Source organism: Neolamprologus brichardi, chromosome 14 (genome assembly GCF_056152115.1).
Source record: "Neolamprologus brichardi isolate AB-2024 chromosome 14, ASM5615211v1, whole genome shotgun sequence".
NCBI classification, from domain to species: Eukaryota; Metazoa; Chordata; class Actinopteri; order Cichliformes; family Cichlidae; genus Neolamprologus; species Neolamprologus brichardi.
Genome location: NC_142117.1, coordinates 607229 through 615325, shown reverse-complemented (window position 1 = coordinate 615325; position 8097 = coordinate 607229). Strand labels below are relative to the sequence as shown.

At 43.4% G+C, this 8097-nt stretch overlaps 1 long non-coding RNA gene across 1 annotated transcript; it reads right to left on the bottom strand.

Moving 5' to 3' along the window:
- Positions 1-228: 228 nt before the first annotated feature.
- On the bottom strand, positions 229-5716 carry LOC148098658 (uncharacterized). The gene is made up of 3 exons (XR_015720027.1): positions 5326-5716; positions 4177-4267; positions 229-304 (listed from the first exon to the last, which is right to left on the bottom strand). It is a non-coding gene; the product is annotated as an uncharacterized LOC148098658 (long non-coding RNA).
- Between the last annotated feature and the right edge of the window lie 2381 nt (positions 5717-8097).

Here is an 8097-nt window from a genome sequence, read left to right as displayed (position 1 = left end):
AGGAGTGCACACACACCATCAGAGCAAAGACCTTTCAAAATAAGAGTCTACTGTCAGAGGAGTGCAGACAAACCATCACAGCAAAGACCTTTCAAAATAAGAGTCTACTGTCAGAGGAGTGCACACACACCATCAGAGCAAAGACCTTTCAAAATAAGAGCGTAACACGTTTTCTGCTGTCTATACAGCAAACAAAGCCCTGAGTCTGAAGACCTTCATCTGCATTACCTTCAGCTTCCTGTTGAGTTTCCAGCAGTATCTGTACAGCATGGCCAGGTTGAGGGGCCCAAAGTCTGCATAAAAACTGCAACACACAGCGAGAGATGGAGGAGCTTTCAACAATTACAACAACAACACAAATCAGCCACAAAACTAAACCCACTGACAGGTGAAGTCGGTGACATTGTTCATCTGGTTATAATAAAATGCTCCGTTAGAAAACCCACACAATGCAGACATGGAGTCAGAGGAAGCTCACAGCTTTGTTTCACTCAATGAAACCAAACTCAGATCCCGTTTGTCTGCTGCAGAAAAGAAAACTGTTATCAAGGCTGGAACATGACAGACGAGCAGGGGTGCAAGTCAGCACTGTTACAGCAGAACATCAGGTTCTATAAAGTCCTTTCCCTAACACCACAGCATTGGATACCAGATTACTCATCATCACTGCTATTCAGTAAGTCGGCCAACAGCACGAATGACAGCAAGAGGATCTCAAAGATCGTCAAACAAGCACTGAAAGCTGTCACGTTGGGGTCGACCCAGCATTTTGAGTTCTCTTGCTTTGGTTTATTTTTGAAGGATCGTTTTTGTTCTCTGGTGCTTTGTTGATTATTATTATTATTTATCTATTGTTTCTGTGATTCTGGTTTTTGCTCTCAGGTTCTGTGTTCCCATGTTTGCTGTGGGTCTTGATCTGTGTCCAGTCTGCGTCTTTGTGATTTCTTGTGTTCCCTCCCTTGTCTCGTCTCGTTAATTACTTCCACCTGTGTGTGATCTCCCTGTGTTTCTCTGAGTGTATTTAAGTCGTGTCTTCTGTCGTTGCCGGTCCGTCTGTGTATCTGCCATGTTTCACCCGTGTGTTCTGCCCACCCTCCTTCATGCTCGTGTTCTGCTTTGTGTTTACTAGTTTAGTTATTCCCAGTATAGTTTAGTTTAATCTTCGTTTGCCATTTTTTCCCTGTGCTCTGTGTTCAATAAACCACCTTCACGACTGCCTGCAATTGGATCCTCCTTTATTTCCTCCACACGGCTCACTCCACTGTGACAAAAGCCATCTCAGGTTTACTCATAGACCACCTCCCCGGTTAATCACAGCTCAAACACCCGCTCTGTGACAGACACACTGAAACTGTGATATATCCCATGATACTGATGCTCAGAGTTGAGCATCAGGAACTCAGGCTACGTTCACACTGCAGGCGAAAGCGCATCAAATCAGATTTTTTGACCCTGTGTGACCATCTATCCGATCATGGTGTGACAGTGTGAACGGCACAAATCCGATATTTTCAAATCCGATCTGGGTCACTTTCGTATGTGGTGCTGAATCCGATACATATCTGATGTTTCAGAAAGCTGCTGTTTGATGGTCATGTCGCATTAAATCCGTCTTTTACGTCACCGACACAAGACAGACGCCAATTATCAGCGCCGGAGAAGACATCGTGAACGCTTCCATCCAGTGAAACTGTTGGGAAGACAACGTTGGAGAAACGTGAACATTTATTTGTTCTGTATAATCTGCAGATTCTGACAGAAATCTGCAACTATCCTTTGAAGCAGCGCTCCTCTAAAACAGCAATAAGGATCATTATTAGGTTATTTACATTATTATGTCAATAACAAAATAACTTAAAGCAAAAATTGGGAAACGTGAAGTCTGAAGTCTTTATATTAAGGTCATCAGTCAAACAATACTGTTGGTCTGGGTCTAAACAGAGCGCGTTGTGTGTGACGTCTTCTTTTGCGCATGCGGCCACTTTGAGCGTTCACACTAGAGCGCGTTTGCTGTCACATTTTATTTGTAGTGTGAACGAGCAGACAAAAAAATCAGATTTGATCCAAAAATCTGAATTGAGCATCAAGACCTGCAGAGTGAACGTAGCCTTAGAGTTCCTAAAAAGTCCTGAGAGGTCAGGAAATGCTGGAAACCAGTTTCCACCCAGCCCTGTGTACTGTGGTGGCCTGCAGCTCCACAGCAGAACATCCACAGTATGAAGGTGCAATTTGCAGGGCACATATAAACGCATAGATGGAACATTTTTCCAAGGCTGTTTCACCTCTGATCTGTCTCTCATCGGTGTATAAAGGGTGTATAATTAAAACTATTTATATCCTAAAATAAATGCAGATCATTTAAGGAACCATAACTCGTGCGTGCTCAGTCAGGGGTTATGACCACAGAGTAGGCCAGGACCAGATGATTGGTTTATGACATCAGTCACACTGGTGATACATCAACAGACATTTTCATGGAGAAACAGTGCAAATGTATCAACATGACAACACAGGGTTGGATGAAATTCTCCACAAGTATGTGGACTTCATGTCTTCACTGACGTATGAGCTGTTCCTGTTGGAGGGTTGACGGCGTGTGTCTCATGTCACACTCCTCCACAGTGAGGATGGACTTATTGATACGTGCCTCTGGTGACTGCACTTCAAAACAAGGAGTGATTCAACTGCTCTGCTAGTGAAGCATCAGCTCTGTGACTGCTCCTGTACTCGGTGATGTGCTGCCCTCCTGACACACCTGCCTGCTGTTGTTGCTGTCCAGGTGATCTTCCACCTGTACTGTGATTTGGCCTTTCAGATGCCTCGTTGCACCGTCGCTCACTCTGAAGGCAGCCGGTGGACGTCCCCGGTCATCCAGGGCTTGTGGTTGGGATAGACCAGGTGACACAGTACACCTCCAGGTCTGGATGTTCAGGAATGTCCTGGTGGTGTGGAGACAGTCCTGCAGCTGCTGTAAGGCTTCATCAGGCCAGGTTCTGATAGTCTTCGTGGTGGCCAGAGCAGCTGTCCTGACAGGAAGCAGCTTCCTGCTCACATCCAGGCGGCATGGCGGCACTGTAAGGAAGTTCTTTCAGGGTCTCCCCACCTATTAGAAGTTTTACCGTCCCACTGCTCCCGGCCCTGCTCGTTGGGAATCGTCCAATTAGAGTTTTCTCTCTAATATTGTAGGTTGTTTACCTACAAAGGGCCTGGATGTAACTGATGTTATACAAATAAAACTGGACTAAACTAAATCACCAGTTAAGCTAACGTGAATGAACATGCATGTCTTTGGACTGTGAACCAGGGAAAACGTGTGAACTCCAACTAGAAAGACCACAGTTTGAACCAGGACACCATCCCTCCGGGTGGAGCAGTGGACTTCCTCTAACAGTATAATGGTAATCAGAGACCAGTGATGAGAAGTCAAGGAAGGACAGGACCATGACTGTCAAAAGGCGTGTCTCTCTGAAATGAACAGGTGGGATATTAATGAGGTCAAAGGAATTTCTAAAGGACACGAAACAACAAAAACGGAGGCAAACAAAGTTCATCTGTTACAAAAGAGGCATCAGAAAGAAATGATTTGTAGGAGCGTGTGCTGGCAGTGAGCAGGAGCAGACTGTTACCATGGAGACTTTCAGTGGCAATGACATCGCAGCGTTTCTCACTTTTCAGCCATTCGTGTGTTTGTTGAGTGAATCTGCAGGATTCACTGAACCTTCAGCTCCACGTGTCTCTCAGACCAGCTCGGCTGACATAATCAGCTACAGCTGGTTAGCAGAATCATGAGGAAGCTTCACACACTACACGTTTTACTGCACAACAGTACGAGACACCCCGAAGCACTGAAGAAGCTGGAGATCTCCTTCAGGCACTTGTAGCCGTCTCAGCCACAGAGACCAGATCTCTGCAGATCTCTGCAGATCTACTGGACAGATGACATGAAGCCATCAGAGTTTGAGTCACTTTGAATGTTTTATGCTTGTTGCTGTTATAGAAAGTCATGAGTTTACTTTTACATGGTACAGAAAGTATTTTGTTAAATGAACATTCAGCTAAACCAAGAACAACACCAACTATAACATCAGCATGTGAATGATAACATCCGGACTCACTTTAAATGGATGTCAGACGGCGGTACGTCAGAATTGGGGATCAGACTAGATCACAGCTTACCTTTCATATATGAGCTCCTCATCCGTGCTGAAGAAGTGTGTGTTGGCTGTATTCTTAGGTTTGACCCGCAGAGTGGCAAAGTACAGGCGGTCTGTGGTGCACACACACACACACACACACACACACACACACACACACAGGTTACATTCAGCCTCACAGACAGTCCTGGCTTCAGATACAGGGCGATAACGCTCTCTTGTCCCGATCACACCGAGCTGCTGACTGTATCCAGGTATTTTTGGTGTCTCGGTTACAGCACAGGATCAGTTCCCCTCATTAACTGCTGCTGAAACCAAGGCAGGACCCAAATCTCCGTCCTTACATGACACACTGGTGCTGGTTACTTAACCTGATTTAGCCAAACTTAATCCTCGCACTACTGAAATGCTTCTTTTTACCAGATTAGAGAACGATGGGTCGTGGCTTCATAAACGTAATAAACTTTGTAATTCTTTGCTTTAACTAAACTGTATTATTTGACTCTATGAGTGAATGAGTTGTGGAACACTGGGCTACAACCTGCCAACTGTTAGCCTGTAAGTTTGAACCTTTCAGCTACATGTAGTTTTACATGTACTCATGAGTGAAGCAGCTTCAGTAAAACTGGAAAGTTCTGCAGTGATAGCTGAAAAGAGAAAAACTTATTCCTGGAAACGAGCTGCTGTGTAAAGGCTGTGAAGCTGACCTGCACCTGCATGGACTCACTTTACCAGGATTCTTTTTACCGTCTTAATGCACAGCTGTTACACTTTATATCATGTTAATTATAGCAGACACAGCTGAGAACGATCCAGCATCCTCCAGGCCAAAGGCCGACCAGCTGCCCCCACAGTCCTGTCAGGAGTTATTGTTCTCCACAACAATGCACAGTGCTGATGAAGAAGCTACAAAATAATCAGAAATGTCCTCGTCTCTTATTTGGTTAGTGTCCCCATGATGGAGACCATCGTGGTCAGTGTAGCTCACACTGAATCATACTGGTTTAGCTTTGTTTGAAAGAACAAATGAGCCAAAATGAACGAGCAGGTCAGTGCTGTGTATTTATGTCCACGCGCGCTCTCAGTCACACACATGGAAATATTGCAGGCTGTAGTTTCTTATAGAAAACCATTATGCAGTATTACATCCCAGCACTGATGTTAAACTTACCCTTAATAAATTCTGATGAGCTGGCCTGCTCATATCCATCTGCCATTTGTTACAGTGGGAATGGTCACAGTGTCCCGGAGTGAGTTTGTCCTCTTCTTATCTGTTGTGAGACCACTCGAGATGTTCCAAAAATATCAAGAGTTCACTACAGAATAGCATTTCACCTGCGTCACTACTGTAAATGAAAAGGGTCCAACTTTAAAGTCTCCCCGCCCGCCGCTGATGAGGAGCATGCGTAAAGTCTCCAAAGTCGCTCCGCTCCACGGACTGCGCCTGAACCCAGAGGTTTCCGCTCCTCCATGCCTGAACTACAACGAATATCCCAGCAAGTAGAAGATTTACAGGACAGCCCAGAGTCGTGGCAGCGATGATCTCTCTGCTGCCTCGCACATGCTCAGTCAATGGTCACATAAACGCGCGCACGCACACATCACCGGCCATGCTGCCAAAGCCTGCTGGAGCTGGATTTAAACAGAAATCCCCTTTCCCAGTAATATAAACTGGATTTATATATATTTATATTTATTTATATTTATATTTATATTTATATATATTTATATTTATATATTTATATTTATATATATATTTATATTTATATATATTTATATTTATATTTATTTATATTTATATATATTTATATATATATTTATATTTATATATATTTATATTTATTTATATTTATATATATTTATATTTATATATATTTATATTTATATATATATTTATATTTATATATATTTATTTATATTTATATATATTTATATTTATATATTTATTTATATTTATATATATTTATATTTATATATTTATTTATATTTATATATATTTATATTTATATATATTTATATATTTCAAGGCTGCTACAAAATGCACCGTTTGCTTATTTGTATTTGTGTGAACATTACAAAAGTAACACCACAAAGTCATCTATGCTGATGGCATTTCTCTCCTGTCTGAGTGGCCTCCCTCTTCCACACGTTGTGCTATGATGAGAGCTGGGTTAGGTTGGATGGAGGACTGCACTGTGGTTTGTTCCCATCACCCAAAGCTGTAAAGCCAAAGTCCTGAGTGCCAAATGTCTGAGCTGCCTGACTGAACTGTGACTTTCACAGGCCGCTAGCTAAGTCTGCACTTGCATCACTTAGTTTTCTAATCAAGTGTTTGCTTGTTAAACAGAAATATTTAGAAGGACTACAGATACGGGGGTCGCCTTACAGTTTACATGCATTGATCTCTAAAGGGCTCCATATGCTACACGGTGCTGTCACACTGTGCTGTCAGAGCTGGGCCTGTCACCACTGACTGGAAGATCTCCACACCATTAGACTGCATCACTGTTGGACTAGCCTCACACAAACTCATGTAATGAGATGTCACTTTTCCCACGTGTCTCTGTTTCTGTGCTGGGACAAGGTGAGACTGGGAGAGCAAAGCTTTGAAGAATCTCACATATAAAACATGTTTTCAGACTTTTTTGTTTAACTCCACATTGTGATGTCTTCTACGATGTAAATATGAAAAACCATAAAATGAGAAGGTGTATCCAAACTTTCTGTTCTTTTCTTAAATGTATTTTTGTCTTTATTAGACAGATGCAGTGAAAACTGACAGGAAAGTGAGAGAGGGACACAGGGACTGCTGCTCATCCAGCTGCGCTAAACCGGCGCCGCAGGTGTGTCCAAACTGGTACGAACAAGGTCTTCAAGTCCGTCCCGCACCTTTGCCCAAAAGAAACAAGCATGGGTGTCAATAACAAAAGTGTCCTAATGAAGACACTGAGGACGGGACGTTTCTTTGTTGGACGCGCTTGTTTGCCAGACATCAGGAACAGATTTGTTTCTCCACGTGACTCATTTCATCTCCACAGAAATATTTCCACCACAGTGTTACTTTTTCCAAGAACTTGTAACGTTGGAGTTTAGCTATGGAGCCGGCTGAGGCGCGCCCTTTCACACGCGCCCTTTCACACGCCCCCTTTCACACGCCCCCTTTCACACGCGCCCTTTCACACGCGCCCTTTAACACGCGCCCTTTCACACGCGCCCCTGAACAGAATTAATAACGTGAGGAAGATGAGAGGAGAGCGTTTCCTTCTTGATGGCTTTATGTTTGTAATGCTACACTGAGCTTACTGTCTAACAGAAAGCCACATGCAGACGTGTGTGTGTGTGTGTGTGTGTGTGTGTGTGTGTGTGTGTGTGTGTGTGTGTGTGTGTGTGTGTGTGTGTGTGTGTGTGTGCGCAGTCCTATTCCTGGTCTTAGCTTAATCTGCTCCAGTCAGCCAATTAGACATCAGATCACCTGGAGGAAGGTTGGAGGGACAGGTGAAGGGTAGCCGAGGACGCCTCCATCAAGGTGAAGCACTGACGATAATGCTACTGATGTGGAGACAATAAGCTATGTATGGGATTATTATTATGTGAAAAGACAGATTTTTATCAGCCCTTGGTGATCATAGGTTGGTCTCCAGTGAAAGACTGCCACCTGCTGTCTGTTTACATGCTCTGTCTGCTCGTCATGTTGGCCCTGGGTGAGAAGCGACAGCCTCTGCTGTAGTTACTGATGCACCAACATGGATACGAGCAAACTAACAGCTTCATGTAGATTTGTTTTAAAGGCTGAACGCTGCATTACCAACCAGCCAGGCAACAATGAAGATCATTAAACTGAGAAGGGACTCTGTGTCAGTATTTTAGATAAATGATAAAAAGATCATATCTCTGAGTTTGATGCAACAGAGTTATTTTATACAAATATGCAATAATGTCCAAA